The sequence below is a fragment of the Nematostella vectensis genome, chromosome 11 (assembly GCF_932526225.1).
Source record: "Nematostella vectensis chromosome 11, jaNemVect1.1, whole genome shotgun sequence".
In the NCBI taxonomy this organism is placed as follows: Eukaryota; Metazoa; Cnidaria; class Anthozoa; order Actiniaria; family Edwardsiidae; genus Nematostella; species Nematostella vectensis.
Window position 1 is genome coordinate 14933119 of NC_064044.1, and position 18740 is coordinate 14951858.

The window sequence follows — 18740 nt, forward strand, 5'->3', positions numbered from 1 at the left end:
AATGTCAAACAAAGAAGGACTGCTCTTCTTCGCCATTGTTTTTGCGCAATAATCAAAACTTTTTCTAATTATAAAAGTAAGACCTTCTAGATTAAAAAAAATGCATTTTTCCCATACCTTGAGTAGAACCCGGGCCGTCTGGGTGAAAACCAGAAATCCTAACCGCTAGACCATATGGGATATCTGCTCAACTTAGGAAATGTTTTCTTGCTTATTAACAGCGCGAAGAATAGTATCATGATACGATGATGTTTTCTCCATAAATTTATTAAGCTCATATATGTGCCATACTTTACAAACATGTCTGACGTGTCTTGACTGTGAAAGAGCTCCAGTTAACAAAAATGGTTTAAAAAAATGCCGAAACCCGGGATTTTTCAGAGTTCCTACAAACTCTCCGGATTGAACCAGGGACCGTTAGATCTTCAGTCTGACGCTCTCCCAACTGAGCTATTTCGGCACGTTCATGTCCACACTTAGTCTGCTCGGGCTTAAATATGATGAATTTTGAATGAAAAAATAAAAAGTGCCAAAATGGCAACCAAAAAAAGACTGCTCTTCCTCGCCATTGTTTTTTGCGCAATATTCAAAACTTTGTTTTTGCGCAATAGTCGAAACTTTATCTAATTAAATCGGTAAGAACTTCTAGATTAAAATAAAAGAGATTTTCCCGTACCGGGAGTAGAACCCTGGCAGTCTGGGTGAAAACCAGAAATCCTAACCGCTAGACCATATGGGATATCTGCTTAACTTAGAAAATGTTTTCTTGCTTATTAACAGCGCAAAGAATAGTATCATGATACGGTGATGTTTTCTCCATAAATTTATTAATCTCATATTTGTGCCATACTTTACAAACATGTCTGCCGTGTCTTGACTGTGAAAATCTACAGTCAACAAAAATGGTTTAAAGAAATGTCGAAACCCGGGATTGTTCAGAGTTCCTACAAACTCTCCGGATTGCACCAAGGACCTTCAGATCGTCAGTCTGACGCTCTCCCAACTGAGCTATTTCGTCACGTTCATGTCCAGACTTTGTCTGCTCGGGCTTAAATATGATGAATTTTGAGTAAAAAAATAAAAAGTGCGCAAAATGGCAACCAAAGAAGGACTGCTCTTCTTCGCCATTGTTTTTGCGGAATAATCAAAACTTTATCTAATTATAAGAGTAAGACCTTCTAGATTTAAAAAAATGCATTTTTACCATACCGGGAGTCGCACCCGGTCCGTCTGAGTGACAACCAGATATCCTAACCGCTAGACCATATGGGATATATATCTGCTCACCTTAGGAAATGTTTTCTTGATTAAATACATTGCGAAGAATAGTATTATGATACGATGATGTTTTCTCCATAAATTTATCAAGCTCATATTTGTGCCATTCTTTACAAACATGTCTGCCGCGTCTTGACTGTGAAAGAGCTCCAGTTAACGAAAATGGTTTAAAAAAATGCCGAAACCCGGGATTTTTCAGAGTTCCTACAAACTCTCCGGATTGAACCAGGGACCTTCAGATCTTCATACTGACGCTCTCCCAACTGAGCTATTTCGGCACGTTCATGTCCAGACTTAGTCTGCTCGGGCTTAAATATGATGAATTTTGTATGAAAAAATAAAAAGTGCCAAAATGGCAACCAAAGAAGGACTGCTCTTCCTCGCAATTGTTTTTGCGCAATAATCAAAACTTTATCTAATTATAAAAGTAAGACCTTCTAGATTTAAAAAAATGCATTTTTCCCATACCGGGAGTCGCATCCGGTCCGTCTGAGTGAAAACCAGATATCCTAACTGCTAGACCATATGGGATATATATCTGCTCACCTTAGGAAATGTTTTCTTGATTAAATACCTTGCGAAGAATAGTATTATGATACGATGATGTTTTCGCCATAAATTTATCAAGCTCATATTTGTGCCATTCTTTACAAACATGTCTGCCGCGTCTTGACTGTGAAAGAGCTCCAGTCAACAAAAATGGTTTAAAGAAATGCCGAAACCCGGGATTGTTCAGAGTTCCTACAAACTCTGCGGAATTGCACCAAGGACCTTCAGATCTTCAGTCTGACGCTCTCCCAACTGAGCTATTTCGGCACGTTCATGTCCAGCCTTAGTCTGCTCGGGCTTAAATATGATGAATTTTGAATGAAAAAATAAAAAGTGCGCAAAATGGCAACCAAAGAAGGACTGCTCTTCTTTGCCATTGTTTTTGCGCAATAATCAAAACTTTATCTAATTATAAAAGTAAGACCTTCTAGATTTAAAAAAATGCATTTTTCCCATACCGGGAGTACAACCCGTGCCGTCTGGGTGAAAACCAGAAATCCTAACCGCTAGTCCATATGGGATATCTGCTCAACTTAGGAAATGTTTTCTTGATTAAATACATTGCGAAGAATAGTATTATGATACGATGATGTTTTCTCCATAAATTTAACAAGCTCATATTTGTGCCATTCTTTACAAACATGTCTGCCGTGTCTTGACTGTGAAAGAGCTCCAGTTAACAAAAATGGTTAAAAAAATGCCGAAACCCGGGATTTTTCAGAGTTCCTACAAACTCTCCGGATTGAACCAGGGACCTTCAGATCTTCAGTCTGACGCTCTCCCAACTGAGCTATTTCGGCACATTCATGTGCAGAATTAGTCTGCTCGGGCTTAAATATGATGAATTTTGTATGAAAAAATAGAAAGTGCCAAAATGGCATCCAAAGAAGGACTGCTCTTCCTCGCAATTGTTTTTGCGCAATATTCAAAACTTTGTTTTTGCGCAATAGTCGAAACTTTATCTAATTAAATCGGTAAGAACTTCTAGATTAAAATAAAAGAAATTTTCCCGTACCGGGAGTTGAACCCTGGCAGTCTGAGTGAAAACCAGAAATCCTAACCGCTAGACCATATGGGATATCTGCTCAACTTAGGAAATGTTTTCTTGCTTATTAACAGCGCGAAGAATAGTATCATAATACGATGATGTTTTCTCCATAAATTTATTAAGCTCATATTTGTGCCATACTTTACAAACATGCCTGCCGTGTCTTGACTGTGAAAGAGCTACAGTCAACAAAAATGGTTTAAAGAAATGCCGAAACCCGGGATTGTTCAGAGTTCCTACAAACTCTCCGGATTGCACCAAGGACCTTCAGATCTTCAGTCTGACGCTCTCCCAACTGAGCTTTTTCGGCACGTTCTTGTCCAGACTTAGTCTGCTCGGGCTTAAATATGATGAATTGTGAATAAAAAAATAAAAAGTGCGCAAAATGGCAACCAAAGAAGGACTGCTCTTCTTCGCCATTGTTTTTGCGCAATAATCAAAACTTTATCTAATTATAAAAGTAAGACCTTCTAGATTTAAAAAAATGGATTTTTTCCCATACCGGGAGTCGGACCCGGGCCGTCTGGGTGAAAACCAGAAATCCTAACCGCTAGACCATATGGGATATCTGCTCACCTTAGGAATTGTTTTCTTGATTAAATACAGCGCGAAGAATAGTATTATGATACGATGATGTTTTCTCCATAAATTTATCAAGCTCATATTTGTACCATTCTTTACAAACATGTCTGCCGTGTCTTGACTGTGAAAGAGCTCCAGTTAACAAAAATGGTTTGAAAAATTCCGAAACAAGGTTTTTTTCAGAGTTCCTACAAACTCTCCGGATTGAAGCAGGGACCTTCAGATCTTCAGTCTGACGCTCTCCCAACTGAGCTATTTCGTCACGTTCATGTCCAGACTTTGTCTGCTCGGGCTTAAATATGATGAATTTTGTATGAAAAAATAAAAAGTGCGCAAAATGTCAAACAAAGAAGGACTGCTCTTCCTCGCCATTGTTTTTGCGCAATAATCAAAACTTTATCTAATTATAAAAGTAAGACCTTCTAGATTTAAAAAAATGCATTTTTCCCATACCGGGAGTCGAACCCGTGCCGTCTGGGTGAAAACCAGAAACCCTAACCGCTAGTCCATATGGGATATCTGCTCACCTTAGGAAATGTTTTCTTGATTAAATACAGCGCGAAGAATGGTATTATGATACGATGATGTTTTCTCCATAAATTTATCATGCACATATTTGTACCATTCTTTACAAACATGTCTGCCGTGTCTTGACTGTGAAAGAGCTCCAGTTAACAAAAATGGTTTAAAAAATGCCGAAACCCGGGATTTTTCAGAGTTTCTACAAACTCTCCGGATTGAACCAGGGACCTTCAGATCTTCAGTCTGACGCTCTCCCAACTGAGCTATTTCGGAACGTTCATGTCCAGACTTCGTCTGCTCGGGCTTAAATATGATGAATTTTGTATGAAAAAATACAAAGTGCGCAAAATGTCAAACAAAGAAGGACTGCTCTTCTTCGCCATTGTTTTTGCGCAATAATCAAAACTTTATCTAATTATAAAAGTAAGACCTTCTAGATTTAAAAAAATGCATTTTTCCCATACCGGGAGTCAAACCCGTGCCGTCTGGGTGAAAACCAGAAATCCTAACCGCTAGTCCATATGGGATATCTGCTCACCTTAGGAAATGTTTTCTTGATTAAATACAGCGCAAAGAATGGTATTATGATACGATGATGTTTTCTCCATAAATTTATCAAGCTCATATTGTGCCATTCTTTACAAACATGTCTGCCGTGTCTTGACTGTAAAAGAGCTCCAGTTAACAAAAATGGTTTAAAAAAATGCCGAAACCCGGGATTTTTCAGAGTAACTACAAACTCTCCGGATTGAACCAGGGACCTTCAGATCTTCAGTCTGACGCTCTCCCAACTGAGCTATTTCTGCACGTTCATGTCCAGACTTAGTCTGCTCGGGCTTAAATATGATGAATTTTGAATGAGAAAATTTTTTTTATAAAAGTCAGACCTTCTATATTTAAAAAAATGCATTTTTCCCATACCGGGAGTCGAACCCGGGCAGTCTGGGTGAAAACCAGAAATCCTAACCGCTAGACCATATGGGATATCTGTTCACCTTAGGTATTGTTTTCTTTCTTATTAACAGCGCGAATAATAGTATCATGATACGATGATGTTTTCTCCATAAATTCATCAAACTCATATTTGTGCCATACTTTACAAACATGTAAGCCGTGTCTTGACAGTGAAAGAGCTCCAGTTAACAAAAATGGTTTAAAAAAATGCCGAAACCCGCGATTTTTCAGAGTTCCTACAAACTCTCCGGGTTGAACCAGGGACCTTCAGATCTTCAGTCTGACGCTCTCTCAACTGAGTTTTTTCGGCACGTTCATGTTCAGCATTAGTCTGCTCGGGCGTAAATATGATGAATTTTGTATGAAAAAATAAAAAGTGCGCAAAATGGCAACCAAAGAAGGACTGCTCTTCCTCGCCATTGTTTTTTCGCAATAATCAAAACTTTATCTAATTATAAAAGTAAGAACTTCTAGATTTAAAATAATGCATTTTTTTCCATACCGGTAGTAGAACCCTGGCAGTCTGGGTGAAAACCAGAAATCCTAACCGCTAGACCATATGGGATATCTGCTCACCTTAGGAAATGTTTTCTTGATTAAATACAGCGCGAAGAATAGTATTAAGATACGATGATGTTTTCTCCATAAATTTATCAAGCTTATATTTGTACGATTCTTTACAAACATGTATGCCGTGTCTTGACTGTGAAAGAGCTACAGTCAACAAAAATGGTTTAAAGAAATCCCGAAACCCGGGATTTTTCAGAGTTCCTACAAACTCTCCAGATTGAACCAGGGACCTTCAGATCTTCAGTCTGACGCTCTCCCTACTGCGCTTCTTCGGCACGTTCATGTCCAGACTTAGTCTGCTCGGGCTTAAATATGATAAATTTTGAATGAAAAAATAAAAAGTGCCAAAATGGCAACCAAAGAAGGACTGCACTTCCTCGCAATTGTTTTTGCGCAATATTCAAAACTTTGCTTTTGCGCAATAGTCGAAACTTTATCTAATTAAATCGGTAAGAACTTCTAGATTTAAATAAAAGAGATTTTCCGTACCGGGAGTCGAACTCTGGCAGTCTGGGTGAAAACCAGAAATCCTAACCTCTAGACCATATGGGATATCTGCTCAACTTAGGAAATCATTTCTTGCTTATTAACAGCGCAAAAAATAGTATCATGATACGATGAGGTTTTCTCCATAAATTTATCAAGCTCATATTTGTGCCATACTTTAAAAACATGTCTGCCGTGTCTTGACTGTCAAAGAGCTCCAGTCAACAAAAATGGTTTAAAAATATGCCGAAACCCGGGATTTTTCAGAGTTCCTACAAACTCTCCGGATTGAACCACGGACCTTCAGATCTTCAGTCTGACGCTCTCCCTACTGCGCTTTTTCGGCACGTTCATGTCCAGACTTAGTCTGCTCGGGCTTAAATATGATGAATTTTGTATGAAAAAATAAAAAGTGCGCAAAATGTCAAACAAAGAAGGACTGCTCTTCCTCGCCATTGTTTTTGCGCAATAATCAAAACTTTATCTAATTATAAAAGTAAGTACTTCTAGATTTAAAAAAATGCATTTTTTCCCATACCGGGAGTCGACCCCTGGCAGTCTGGGTGAAAACCAGAAATCCTAACCGCTAGACCATATGGGATATCTGCTCACCTTAGGAAATGTTTTCTTGATTAAATACAGCGCGAAGAATAGTATTATGATACAATGATGTTTTCTCCATAAATTTATCAAGCTCATATTTGTGCCATTCTTTACAAACATGTCTGCCGTGTCTTGACTGTGAAAGAGCTCCAGTCAGCAAAAATGTTTTAAAGAAATTCCTAAACCCGGGATTTTTCAGAGTTCCTACAAACTCTCCGGATTGAACCAGGGACCTTCAGATCTTCAGTCTGAAGCTCTCCCAACTGCGATATTTCGGCACGTTCATGTCCAAACTTAGTCTGCTTGGGCTTAAATATGATGAATTTTGTATGAAAAAACTAAAAAGTGCGCAAAATGGCAACCAAAGAAGGACTGCTCTTCCTCGCCATTGTTTTTGCGCAATAATCAAAACTTTATCTAATTATAAAAGTAAGACCTTCTAGATTAAAAAAAATGCATTTTTTCCATACCGGGAGTTGAACCCGGGCAGTCTTGGTGAAAACCAGAAATTTTAACCGCTAGACCATATGGGATACCTGCTCACCTTAGGAAATGTTTTCTTGATTAAATACTGCGCGAAGAATAGTATCATGATACGATGATGTTTTCTCCATAAATTTATCAAGCTCATATTTGTGCCATTCTTTACAAACATGTCTACAGTGTCTTGACTGTGAAAGAGCTCCAGTCAACAAAAATGGTTTAAAGAAATGCCGAAACCCGGGATTTTTCAGAGTTCCCACAAACTCTCTGGATTGAACCAGGGACCTTCAGATCTTCAGTCTGACGCCATCCCAACTGAGCTATTTCGACAAGTTCATGTCAAGACTTAGTCTGCTCGGGCTTAAATATGATGAATTTTGAATAAAAAAAAAAATACCAAAATGGCAACCAAAGAAGGACTGCTCTTCCTCGCCATTGTTTTTGCGCAATAATCTAAACTTTATCTAATTATAAAAATAAGACCTTCTAGATTTAAAAAAATGCATTTTTCCCATACCCGGAGTCGAACCCGGGCCGTCTGGGTGAAAACCAGAAATCCTAACCGCTAGACCATATGGGATATCTGTTCACTTTAGGAAATGTTTTCTTGATTAAATACAGCGCGAAGAATAGTATTATGATACGATGATGTTTTCTCCATAAATTTATCAAGCTCATATTTGTGCCATTCTTTACAAACATGTCTGCCGTGTCTTGACTGTGAAAGAGCTCCAGTTAACAAAAATGGTTTAAAAAAATCCCGGAACACTGGATTTTTCAGAGTTCCTACAAACTCTCCAGATTGAACCAGGGACCTTCAGATCTTCAGTCTGACGCTATCCCAACTGAGCTATTTCAACACGTTCATGTCCAGACTTAGTCTGCTCGGGCTTAAATATGATGAATTTTGAATGAAAAAATTAAAAAGTGCCAAAATGGCAACCAAAGAAGGACTGCTCTTCCTCGCCATTGTTTTTGCGCAATAATCAAAACTTTGTTTTTGCGGAATAGTCGAGACTTTATCTAATTAAATCGGTAAGAACTTCTAGATTAAAATAAAAGAGATTTTCCCATACCGGGAGTCGAACCCGGGCCGTCTGGGTGAAAACCAGAAATTCTAACCGCTAGACCATATGGGTTACCTGCTCACCTTAGGAAATGTTTTCTTGATTAAATACAGCGCGAAGAATAGTTTTATGATACGATGATGTTTTCTCCATAAATTTATCAAGCTCATATTTGTGCCATTCTTTACAAACATGTCTGCCGTGTCTTGACAGTGAAAGAGCTTCAGTTAACAAAAATGGTTTAAAAAAATGCCGGAACCCGGGATTTTTCAGAGTTGCTACAAACTCTCCGGATTGAACCAGGGACCCTAAGATATTCAGTCTGACGCTCTCCCAACTGAGCTATTTCGGCACGTTTATGTCCAGACTTAGTCTGCTCGGGCTTAAATATGATGAATTTTGTATGAAAAAATAAAAAGTGCGCAAAATGGCTACCAAAGAAGGACTGCTCTTCCTCGCCATTGTTTTTGATCAATAATCAAAACTTTTTCTAATCATAAAAGTGAGAACTTCTAGATTTAAAAAAATGCATTTTTTCCCATACCGGGAGTCGATCCCTGGCAGTCTGGGTGAAAAGCAGAAATCCTAACCGCTAGACCATATGGGATATCTGCTCACCTTAGGAAATGTTTTCTTGATTAAATACAGCGCGAAGAATAGTATTATGATACGATGATGTTTTCTCCATAAATTTATCAAGCTCATATTTGTACCATTCTTTACAAACATGTCTGCCGTGTCTTGACTGTGAAAGAGCTCCAGTCAGCAAAAATGGTTTAAAAAAACGCCTAAACCCGGGAGTTTTCAGAGTTCCTACAAACTCTCCGGATTGAACCAGGGACCTTCAGATCTTCAGTCTGAAGCTCTCCCAACTGCGCTATTTCGGCACGTTCATGTTCAGCCTTAGTCTGCTCGGGCTTAAATATGATGAATTTTGTATGAAAAAACTAAAAAGTGCGCAAAATGGCTACCAAAGAAGGACTGCTCTTCCTCGCCATTGTTTTTGCGCAATAATCTAAACTTTATCTAATTATAAAAATAAGACCTTCTAGATTTAAAAAAATGCATTTTTCCCATACCGGGAGTCGAACCCGGGCCGTCTGGGTGAAAACCAGAAATCCTAACCGCTAGACCATATGGGATATCTGTTCACTTCAGGAAATGTTTTCTTGATTAAATACAGCGCGAAGAATAGTATTATGATACGATGATGTTTTCTCCATAAATTTATCAAGCTCATATTTGTGCCATTCTTTACAAACATGTCTGCCGTGTCTTGACTGTGAAAGAGCTCCAGTTAACAAAAATGGTTTAAAAAAATCCCGAAACCCGGGATTTTTCAGAGTTCCTACAAACTCTCCAGATTGAACCAGTGACCTTCAGATCTTCAGTCTGACGCTATCCCAACTGAGCTATTTCAACACGTTCATGTCCAGACTTAGTCTGCTCGGGCTTAAATATGATGAATTTTGAATGAAAAAATTAAAAAGTGCCAAAATGGCAACCAAAGAAGGACTGCTCTTCCTCGCCATTGTTTTTGCGCAATAATCAAAACTTTGTTTTTGCGGAATAGTCGAGACTTTATCTAATTAAATCGGTAAGAACTTCTAGATTAAAATAAAAGAGATTTTCCCATACCGGGAGTCGAACCCGGGCCGTCTGGGTGAAAACCAGAAATTCTAACCGCTAGACCATATGGGTTACCTGCTCACCTTAGGAAATGTTTTCTTGATTAAATACAGCGCGAAGAATAGTTTTATGATACGATGATGTTTTCTCCATAAATTTATCAAGCTCATATTTGTGCTATTCTTTACAAACATGTCTGCCGTGTCTTGACAGTGAAAGAGCTTCAGTTAACAAAAATGGTTTAAAAAAATGCCGGAACCCGGGATTTTTCAGAGTTGCTACAAACTCTCCGGATTGAACCAGGGACCCTAAGATATTCAGTCTGACGCTCTCCCAACTGAGCTATTTCGGCACGTTTATGTCCAGACTTAGTCTGCTCGGGCTTAAATATGATGAATTTTGTATGAAAAAATAAAAAGTGCGCAAAATGGCTACCAAAGAAGGACTGCTCTTCCTCGCCATTGTTTTTGATCAATAATCAAAACTTTTTCTAATCATAAAAGTGAGAACTTCTAGATTTAAAAAAATGCATTTTTTCCCATACCGGGAGTCGATCCCTGGCAGTCTGGGTGAAAAGCAGAAATCCTAACCGCTAGACCATATGGGATATCTGCTCACCTTAGGAAATGTTTTCTTGATTAAATACAGCGCGAAGAATAGTATTATGATACGATGATGTTTTCTCCATAAATTTATCAAGCTCATATTTGTACCATTCTTTACAAACATGTCTGCCGTGTCTTGACTGTGAAAGAGCTCCAGTCAGCAAAAATGGTTTAAAAAAACGCCTAAACCCGGGAGTTTTCAGAGTTCCTACAAACTCTCCGGATTGAACCAGGGACCTTCAGATCTTCAGTCTGAAGCTCTCCCAACTGCGCTATTTCGGCACGTTCATGTTCAGCCTTAGTCTGCTCGGGCTTAAATATGATGAATTTTGTATGAAAAAACTAAAAAGTGCGCAAAATGGCTACCAAAGAAGGACTGCTCTTCCTCGCCATTGTTTTTGCGCAATAATCTAAACTTTATCTAATTATAAAAATAAGACCTTCTAGATTTAAAAAAATGCATTTTTCCCATACCGGGAGTCGAACCCGGGCCGTCTGGGTGAAAACCAGAAATCCTAACCGCTAGACCATATGGGATATCTGTTCACTTCAGGAAATGTTTTCTTGATTAAATACAGCGCGAAGAATAGTATTATGATACGATGATGTTTTCTCCATAAATTTATCAAGCTCATATTTGTGCCATTCTTTACAAACATGTCTGCCGTGTCTTGACTGTGAAAGAGCTCCAGTTAACAAAAATGGTTTAAAAAAATCCCGAAACCCGGGATTTTTCAGAGTTCCTACAAACTCTCCAGATTGAACCAGTGACCTTCAGATCTTCAGTCTGACGCTATCCCAACTGAGCTATTTCAACACGTTCATGTCCAGACTTAGTCTGCTCGGGCTTAAATATGATGAATTTTGAATGAGAAAATTTTTTTTATAAAAGTCAGACCTTCTAGATTTAAAAAAATGCATTTTTCCCATACCGGGAGTCGAGCCCGGGCAGTCTGGGTGAAAACCAGAAATCCTAACCGCTAGACCATATGGGATATCTGTTCACCTTAGGTATTGTTTTCTTTCTTATTAACAGCGCGAAGAATAGTATCATGATACGATGATGTTTTCTCCATAAATTCATCAAACTCATATTTGTGCCATACTTTACAAACATGTAAGCCGTGTCTTGACAGTGAAAGAGCTCCAGTTAACAAAAATGGTTTAAAAAAATGCCAAAACCCGCGATTTTTTAAAGTTCCTACAAACTCTCCGGGTTGAACCAGGGACCTTCAGATCTTCAGTCTGACGCTCTCTCAACTGAGTTTTTTCGGCACGTTCATGTTCAGCATTAGTCTGCTCGGGCGTAAATATGATGAATTTTGTATGAAAATATAAAAAGTGCGCAAAATGGCAACCAAAGAAGGACTGCTCTTCCTCGCCATTGTTTTTTCGCAATAATCAAAACTTTATCTAATTATAAAAGTAAGAACTTCTAGATTTAAAAAAATGCATTTTTTCCCATACCGGTAGTAGAACCCTGGCAGTCTGGGTGAAAACAAGAAATCCTAACCGCTAGACCATATGGGATATCTGCTCACCTTAGGAAATGTTTTCTTGATTAAATACAGCGCGAAGAATAGTATTAAGATACGATGATGTTTTCTCCATAAATTTATCAAGCTCATATTTGTACGATTCTTTACAAACATGCCTGCCGTGTCTTGACTGTGAAAGAGCTACAGTCAACAAAAATGGTTTAAAGAAATGCCGAAAAACGGGGATGTTCAGAGTTCCTACAAACTCTCCGGATTGAACCACGGACCTTCAGATCTTCAGTCTGATGCTCTCCCTACTGCGCTTTTTCGGCACGTTCATGTCCAGACTTAGTCTGCTCGGGCTTAAATATGATGAATTTTGAATGAAAAAATTAAAAAGTGCCAAAATGGCAACCAAAGAAGGACTGCTCTTCCTCGCCATTGTTTTTGCGCAATAATCAAAACTTTGTTTTTGCGAAATAGTCGAGACTTTATCTAATTAAATCGGTAAGAACTTCTAGATTAAAATAAAAGAGATTTTGCCATACCGGGAGTCGAACCCGGGCCGTCTGGGTGAAAACCAGAAATTCTAACCGCTAGACCATATGGGTTACCTGCTCACCTTAGGAAATGTTTTCTTGATTAAATACAGCGCGAAGAATAGTATTATGATACGATGATGTTTTCTCCATAAATTTATCAAGCTCATATTTGTGCCATTCTTTACAAACATGTCTGCCGTGTCTTGACAGTGAAAGAGCTTCAGTTAACAAAAATGGTTTAAAAAAATGCCGGAACCCGGGATTTTTCAGAGTTGCTACAAACTCTCCGGATTGAACCAGGGACCCTAAGATATTCAGTCTGACGCTCTCCCAACTGAGCTATTTCGGCACGTTTATGTCCAGACTTAGTCTGCTCGGGCTTAAATATGATGAATTTTGTATGAAAAAATAAAAAGTGCGCAAAATGGCTACCAAAGAAGGACTGCTCTTCCTCGCCATTGTTTTTGCACAATAATCAAAACTTTATCTAATCATAAAAGTAAGAACTTCTAGATTTAAAAAAATGCATTTTTTCCCATACCGGTAGTAGAACCCTGGCAGTCTGGGTGAAAACAAGAAATCCTAACCGCTAGACCATATGGGATATCTGCTCACCTTAGGAAATGTTTTCTTGATTAAATACAGCGCGAAGAATAGTATTAAGATACGATGATGTTTTCTCCATAAATTTATCAAGCTCATATTTGTACGATTCTTTACAAACATGCCTGCCGTGTCTTGACTGTGAAAGAGCTACAGTCAACAAAAATGGTTTAAAGAAATGCCGAAAAACGGGGATGTTCAGAGTTCCTACAAACTCTCCGGATTGAACCACGGACCTTCAGATCTTCAGTCTGATGCTCTCCCTACTGCGCTTTTTCGGCACGTTCATGTCCAGACTTAGTCTGCTCGGGCTTAAATATGATGAATTTTGAATGAAAAAATTAAAAAGTGCCAAAATGGCAACCAAAGAAGGACTGCTCTTCCTCGCCATTGTTTTTGCGCAATAATCAAAACTTTGTTTTTGCGAAATAGTCGAGACTTTATCTAATTAAATCGGTAAGAACTTCTAGATTAAAATAAAAGAGATTTTGCCATACCGGGAGTCGAACCCGGGCCGTCTGGGTGAAAACCAGAAATTCTAACCGCTAGACCATATGGGTTACCTGCTCACCTTAGGAAATGTTTTCTTGATTAAATACAGCGCGAAGAATAGTATTATGATACGATGATGTTTTCTCCATAAATTTATCAAGCTCATATTTGTGCCATTCTTTACAAACATGTCTGCCGTGTCTTGACAGTGAAAGAGCTTCAGTTAACAAAAATGGTTTAAAAAAATGCCGGAACCCGGGATTTTTCAGAGTTGCTACAAACTCTCCGGATTGAACCAGGGACCCTAAGATATTTAGTCTGACGCTCTCCCAACTGAGCTATTTCGGCACGTTTATGTCCAGACTTAGTCTGCTCGGGCTTAAATATGATGAATTTTGTATGAAAAAATAAAAAGTGCGCAAAATGGCTACCAAAGAAGGACTGCTCTTCCTCGCCATTGTTTTTGCACAATAATCAAAACTTTATCTAATCATAAAAGTAAGAACTTCTAGATTTAAAAAAATGCATTTTTTCCCATACCGGGAGTCGATCCCTGGCAGTCTGGGTGAAAAGCAGAAATCCTAACCGCTAGACCATATGGGATATCTGCTCACCTTAGGAAATGTTTTCTTGATTAAATACAGCGCGAAGAATAGTATTATGATACGATGATGTTTTCTCCATAAATTTATCAAGCTCATATTTGTACCATTCTTTACAAACATGTCTGCCGTGTCTTGACTGTGAAAGAGCTCCAGTCAGCAAAAATGGTTTAAAAAAACGCCTAAACCCGGGATTTTTCAGAGTTCCTACAAACTCTCCGGATTGAACCAGGGACCTTCAGATCTTCAGTCTGAAGCTCTCCCAACTGCGCTATTTCGGCACGTTCATGTTCAGCCTTAGTCTGCTCGGGCTTAAATATGATGAATTTTGTATGAAAAAACTAATAAGTGCGCAAAATGGCTACCAAAGAAGGACTGCTCTTCCTCGCCATTGTTTTTGCGCAATAATCTAAACTTTATCTAATTATAAAAATAAGACCTTCTAGATTTAAAAAAATGCATTTTTCCCATACCGGGAGTCGAACCCGGGACGTCTGGGTGAAAACCAGAAATCCTAACCGCTAGACCATATGGGATATCTGTTCACTTCAGGAAATGTTTTCTTGATTAAATACAGCGCGAAGAATAGTATTATGATACGATGAAGTATTCTCCATAAATTTATCAAGCTCATATTTGTGCCATTCTTTACAAACATGTCTGCCGTGTCTTGACTGTGAAAGAGCTCCAGTTAACAAAAATGGTTTAAAAAAATCCCGAAACCCGGGATTTTTCAGAGTTCCTACAAACTCTCCAGATTGAACCAGTGACCTTCAGATCTTCAGTCTGACGCTATCCCAACTGAGCTATTTCAACACGTTCATGTCCAGACTTAGTCTGCTCGGGCTTAAATATGATGAATTTTGAATGAGAAAATTTTTTTTATAAAAGTCAGACCTTCTAGATTTAAAAAAATGCATTTTTCCCATACCGGGAGTCGAACCCGGGCAGTCTGGGTGAAAACCAGAAATCCTAACCGCTAGACCATATGGGATATCTGTTCACCTTAGGTATTGTTTTCTTTCTTATTAACAGCGCGAAGAATAGTATCATGATACGATGATGTTTTCTCAATAAATTCATCAAACTCATATTTGTGCCATACTTTACAAACATGTAAGCCGTGTCTTGACAGTGAAAGAGCTCCAGTTAACAAAAATGGTTTAAAAAAATTCCAAAACCCGCGATTTTTCAGAGTTCCTACAAACTCTCCGGGTTGAACCAGGGACCTTCAGATCTTCAGTCTGACGCTCTCTCAACTGAGTTTTTTCGGCACGTTCATGTTCAGCATTAGTCTGCTCGGGCGTAAATATGATGAATTTTGTATGAAAAAATAAAAAGTGCGCAAAATGGCAACCAAAGAAGGACTGCTCTTCCTCGCCATTGTTTTTTCGCAATAATCAAAACTTTATCTAATTATAAAAGTAAGAACTTCTAGATTTAAAAAAATGCATTTTTTCCCATACCGGTAGTAGAACCCTGGCAGTCTGGGTGAAAACCAGAAATCCTAACCGCTAGACCATATGGGATATCTGCTCACCTTAGGAAATGTTTTCTTGATTAAATACAGCGCGAAGTATAGTATTAAGATACGATGATGTTTTCTCCATAAATTTATCAAGCTCATATTTGTACGATTCTTTACAAACATGCCTGCCGTGTCTTGACTGTGAAAGAGCTACAGTCAACAAAAATGGTTTAAAGAAATGCCGAAAAACGGGGATGTTCAGAGTTCCTACAAACTCTCCGGATTGAACCACGGACCTTCAGATCTTCAGTCTGACGCTCTCCCAACTGCGCTTTTTCGGCACGTTCATGTCCAGACTTAGTCTGCTCGGGCTTAAATATGATGAATTTTGAATGAAAAAATAAAAAGTGCCAAAATGGCAACCAAAGAAGGACTGCTCTTCCTCGACATTTTTTGCGCAATAATCAAAACGTTGTTTGTGCGCAATAGTCGAAACTTTTTCTAATTAAATAGGTAAGAACTTCTAGATTTAAATAAAAGAGATTTTCCTTACCGGGAATCAAACTCTGGCAGTCTGGGTGAAAACCAGAAATCCTAACCGCTAGACCATATGGGATATCTGCTCAACTTAGGAAATCATTTCTTGCTTATTAACAGCGCAAAAAATAGTATCATGATACGATGAGGTTTTCTCCATAAATTTATCAAGCTCATATTTGTGCCATACTTTAAAAACATGTCTGCCGTGTCTTGACTGTCAAAGAGCTCCAGTCAACAAAAATGGTTTAAAAATATGCCAAAACCCGGGATTTTTCAGAGTTCCTACAAACTCTCCGGATTGAACCACGGACCTTCAGATCTTCAGTCTGACGCTCTCCCTACTGCGCTTTTTCGGCACGTTTATGTCCAGACTTATTCTGCTCGGGCTTGAATATGATGAATTTTGTATGAAAAAATAAAAAGTGCGCAAATGTCAAACAAAGAAGGACTGCTCTTCCTTGCCATTGTTTTTGCGCAATAATCAAAACTTTATCTAATTATAAAAGTAAGTACTTCTAGATTTAAAAAAATGCATTTTTTCCCATACCGGGAGTCGACCCCTGGCAGTCTGGGTGAAAACAAGAAATCCTAACCGCTAGACCATATGGGATATCTGCTCACCTTAGGAAATGTTTTCTTGATTAAATACAGCGCGAAGAATAGTATTAAGATACGATGATGTTTTCTCCATAAATTTATCAAGCTCATATTTGTACGATTCTTTACAAACATGCCTGCCGTGTCTTGACTGTGAAAGAGCTACAGTCAACAAAAATGGTTTAAAGAAATGCCGAAAAACGGGGATGTTCAGAGTTCCTACAAACTCTCCGGATTGAACCACGGACCTTCAGATCTTCAGTCTGATGCTCTCCCTACTGCGCTTTTTCGGCACGTTCATGTCCAGACTTAGTCTGCTCGGGCTTAAATATGATGAATTTTGAATGAAAAAATTAAAAAGTGCCAAAATGGCAACCAAAGAAGGACTGCTCTTCCTCGCCATTGTTTTTGCGCAATAATCAAAACTTTGTTTTTGCGAAATAGTCGAGACTTTATCTAATTAAATCGGTAAGAACTTCTAGATTAAAATAAAAGAGATTTTGCCATACCGGGAGTCGAACCCGGGCCGTCTGGGTGAAAACCAGAAATTCTAACCGCTAGACCATATGGGTTACCTGCTCACCTTAGGAAATGTTTTCTTGATTAAATACAGCGCGAAGAATAGTATTATGATACGATGATGTTTTCTCCATAAATTTATCAAGCTCATATTTGTGCCATTCTTTACAAACATGTCTGCCGTGTCTTGACAGTGAAAGAGCTTCAGTTAACAAAAATGGTTTAAAAAAATGCCGGAACCCGGGATTTTTCAGAGTTGCTACAAACTCTCCGGATTGAACCAGGGACCCTAAGATATTCAGTCTGACGCTCTCCCAACTGAGCTATTTCGGCACGTTTATGTCCAGACTTAGTCTGCTCGGGCTTAAATATGATGAATTTTGTATGAAAAAATAAAAAGTGCGCAAAATGGCTACCAAAGAAGGACTGCTCTTCCTCGCCATTGTTTTTGCACAATAATCAAAACTTTATCTAATCATAAAAGTAAGAACTTCTAGATTTAAAAAAATGCATTTTTTCCCATACCGGGAGTCGATCCCTGGCAGTCTGGGTGAAAAGCAGAAATCCTAACCGCTAGACCATATGGGATATCTGCTCACCTTAGGAAATGTTTTCTTGATTAAATACAGCGCGAAGAATAGTATTATGATACGATGATGTTTTCTCCATAAATTTATCAAGCTCATATTTGTACCATTCTTTACAAACATGTCTGCCGTGTCTTTACTGTGAAAGAGCTCCAGTCAGCAAAAATGGTTTAAAGAAATTCCTAAACCCGGGATTTTTCAGAGTTCCTACAAACTCTCCGGATTGAACCAGGAAACTTCAGATCTTCAGTCGGACGCTCTCCCAACTGAGCTATTCCGGCACGTTCATGTCCAGACTTCGTCTGCTCGGGCTTAAATATGATGAATTTTGTATGAAAAACTAAAAAGTGCGCAAAATGTCAAACAAAGAAGGACTGCTCTTCCTCGCCATTGTTTTTGCGCAATAATCAAAACTTTATCTAATTATATAAGTAAGACCTTCTAGATTTAAAAAAATGCGTTTTTCCCATACCGGGAGTCGAACCCGGGACGTCTGGGTGAAAACCAGAAATCCTAACCGGTAGACCATATGGGATATATATCTGCTCACCTTAGGAAATGTTTTCTTGATTAAATACATTGCGAAGAATAGTATTATGATACGATGATGTTTTTCCATAAATTTATCAAGCTCATATTTGTGCCATTCTTTACAAACATGTCTGCCGTGTCTTGACTGTGAAAGAGCTACAGTCAACAAAAATGGTTTAAAAAATGCCGAAACCCGGGAATGTTCAGAGTTCCTACAAACTCTCCGGATTGAACCAGGGACCTTCAGATCTTCAGTCTGACGCTCTCCCAACTGAGCTATTTCGGCAAGTTCACGTCCAGACTTCGTCTGCTCGGGCTTAAATATGATGAATTTTGTATGAAAAACTAAAAAGTGCGCAAAATGTCAAACAAAGAAGGACTGCTCTTCTTCGTCATTGTTTTTGC

General features: G+C 38.6%; 23 non-coding genes across 23 annotated transcripts; all 23 read right to left on the reverse strand.

Annotated features, from left to right (window-relative positions):
- Positions 1-358: 358 nt before the first annotated feature.
- Positions 359-460, reverse strand: Trnaf-gaa. Its single transcript has one exon. It is a non-coding gene; the product is annotated as a tRNA-Phe (tRNA).
- A 994-nt stretch (positions 461-1454) lies between these two features.
- Positions 1455-1556, reverse strand: Trnaf-gaa. The gene has a single exon. It is a non-coding gene; the product is annotated as a tRNA-Phe (tRNA).
- A 435-nt stretch (positions 1557-1991) lies between these two features.
- Trnaf-gaa lies at positions 1992-2094 on the reverse strand. The gene has a single exon. It is a non-coding gene; the product is annotated as a tRNA-Phe (tRNA).
- Positions 2095-2525: 431 nt separating this feature from the next.
- Trnaf-gaa lies at positions 2526-2627 on the reverse strand. The gene has a single exon. It is a non-coding gene; the product is annotated as a tRNA-Phe (tRNA).
- Positions 2628-3368: 741 nt separating this feature from the next.
- Positions 3369-3440, reverse strand: Trnae-uuc. Its single transcript has one exon. It is a non-coding gene; the product is annotated as a tRNA-Glu (tRNA).
- A 710-nt stretch (positions 3441-4150) lies between these two features.
- On the reverse strand, positions 4151-4252 carry Trnaf-gaa. Its single transcript has one exon. It is a non-coding gene; the product is annotated as a tRNA-Phe (tRNA).
- Positions 4253-4683: 431 nt separating this feature from the next.
- Trnaf-gaa lies at positions 4684-4785 on the reverse strand. The gene has a single exon. It is a non-coding gene; the product is annotated as a tRNA-Phe (tRNA).
- A 106-nt stretch (positions 4786-4891) lies between these two features.
- Trnae-uuc lies at positions 4892-4963 on the reverse strand. Its single transcript has one exon. It is a non-coding gene; the product is annotated as a tRNA-Glu (tRNA).
- Positions 4964-7583: 2620 nt separating this feature from the next.
- On the reverse strand, positions 7584-7655 carry Trnae-uuc. Its single transcript has one exon. It is a non-coding gene; the product is annotated as a tRNA-Glu (tRNA).
- A 487-nt stretch (positions 7656-8142) lies between these two features.
- Positions 8143-8214, reverse strand: Trnae-uuc. The gene has a single exon. It is a non-coding gene; the product is annotated as a tRNA-Glu (tRNA).
- A 178-nt stretch (positions 8215-8392) lies between these two features.
- Trnaf-gaa lies at positions 8393-8494 on the reverse strand. Its single transcript has one exon. It is a non-coding gene; the product is annotated as a tRNA-Phe (tRNA).
- Positions 8495-9212: 718 nt separating this feature from the next.
- Positions 9213-9284, reverse strand: Trnae-uuc. The gene has a single exon. It is a non-coding gene; the product is annotated as a tRNA-Glu (tRNA).
- Positions 9285-9771: 487 nt separating this feature from the next.
- Trnae-uuc lies at positions 9772-9843 on the reverse strand. Its single transcript has one exon. It is a non-coding gene; the product is annotated as a tRNA-Glu (tRNA).
- A 178-nt stretch (positions 9844-10021) lies between these two features.
- Positions 10022-10123, reverse strand: Trnaf-gaa. Its single transcript has one exon. It is a non-coding gene; the product is annotated as a tRNA-Phe (tRNA).
- A 718-nt stretch (positions 10124-10841) lies between these two features.
- Trnae-uuc lies at positions 10842-10913 on the reverse strand. The gene has a single exon. It is a non-coding gene; the product is annotated as a tRNA-Glu (tRNA).
- Positions 10914-11299: 386 nt separating this feature from the next.
- Trnae-uuc lies at positions 11300-11371 on the reverse strand. Its single transcript has one exon. It is a non-coding gene; the product is annotated as a tRNA-Glu (tRNA).
- A 1272-nt stretch (positions 11372-12643) lies between these two features.
- On the reverse strand, positions 12644-12745 carry Trnaf-gaa. Its single transcript has one exon. It is a non-coding gene; the product is annotated as a tRNA-Phe (tRNA).
- Positions 12746-13737: 992 nt separating this feature from the next.
- On the reverse strand, positions 13738-13839 carry Trnaf-aaa. Its single transcript has one exon. It is a non-coding gene; the product is annotated as a tRNA-Phe (tRNA).
- Positions 13840-14557: 718 nt separating this feature from the next.
- Positions 14558-14629, reverse strand: Trnae-uuc. The gene has a single exon. It is a non-coding gene; the product is annotated as a tRNA-Glu (tRNA).
- Positions 14630-15015: 386 nt separating this feature from the next.
- Positions 15016-15087, reverse strand: Trnae-uuc. Its single transcript has one exon. It is a non-coding gene; the product is annotated as a tRNA-Glu (tRNA).
- A 2361-nt stretch (positions 15088-17448) lies between these two features.
- On the reverse strand, positions 17449-17550 carry Trnaf-gaa. Its single transcript has one exon. It is a non-coding gene; the product is annotated as a tRNA-Phe (tRNA).
- Positions 17551-18267: 717 nt separating this feature from the next.
- On the reverse strand, positions 18268-18339 carry Trnae-uuc. Its single transcript has one exon. It is a non-coding gene; the product is annotated as a tRNA-Glu (tRNA).
- Positions 18340-18519: 180 nt separating this feature from the next.
- Positions 18520-18621, reverse strand: Trnaf-gaa. The gene has a single exon. It is a non-coding gene; the product is annotated as a tRNA-Phe (tRNA).
- Positions 18622-18740: the final 119 nt, after the last annotated feature.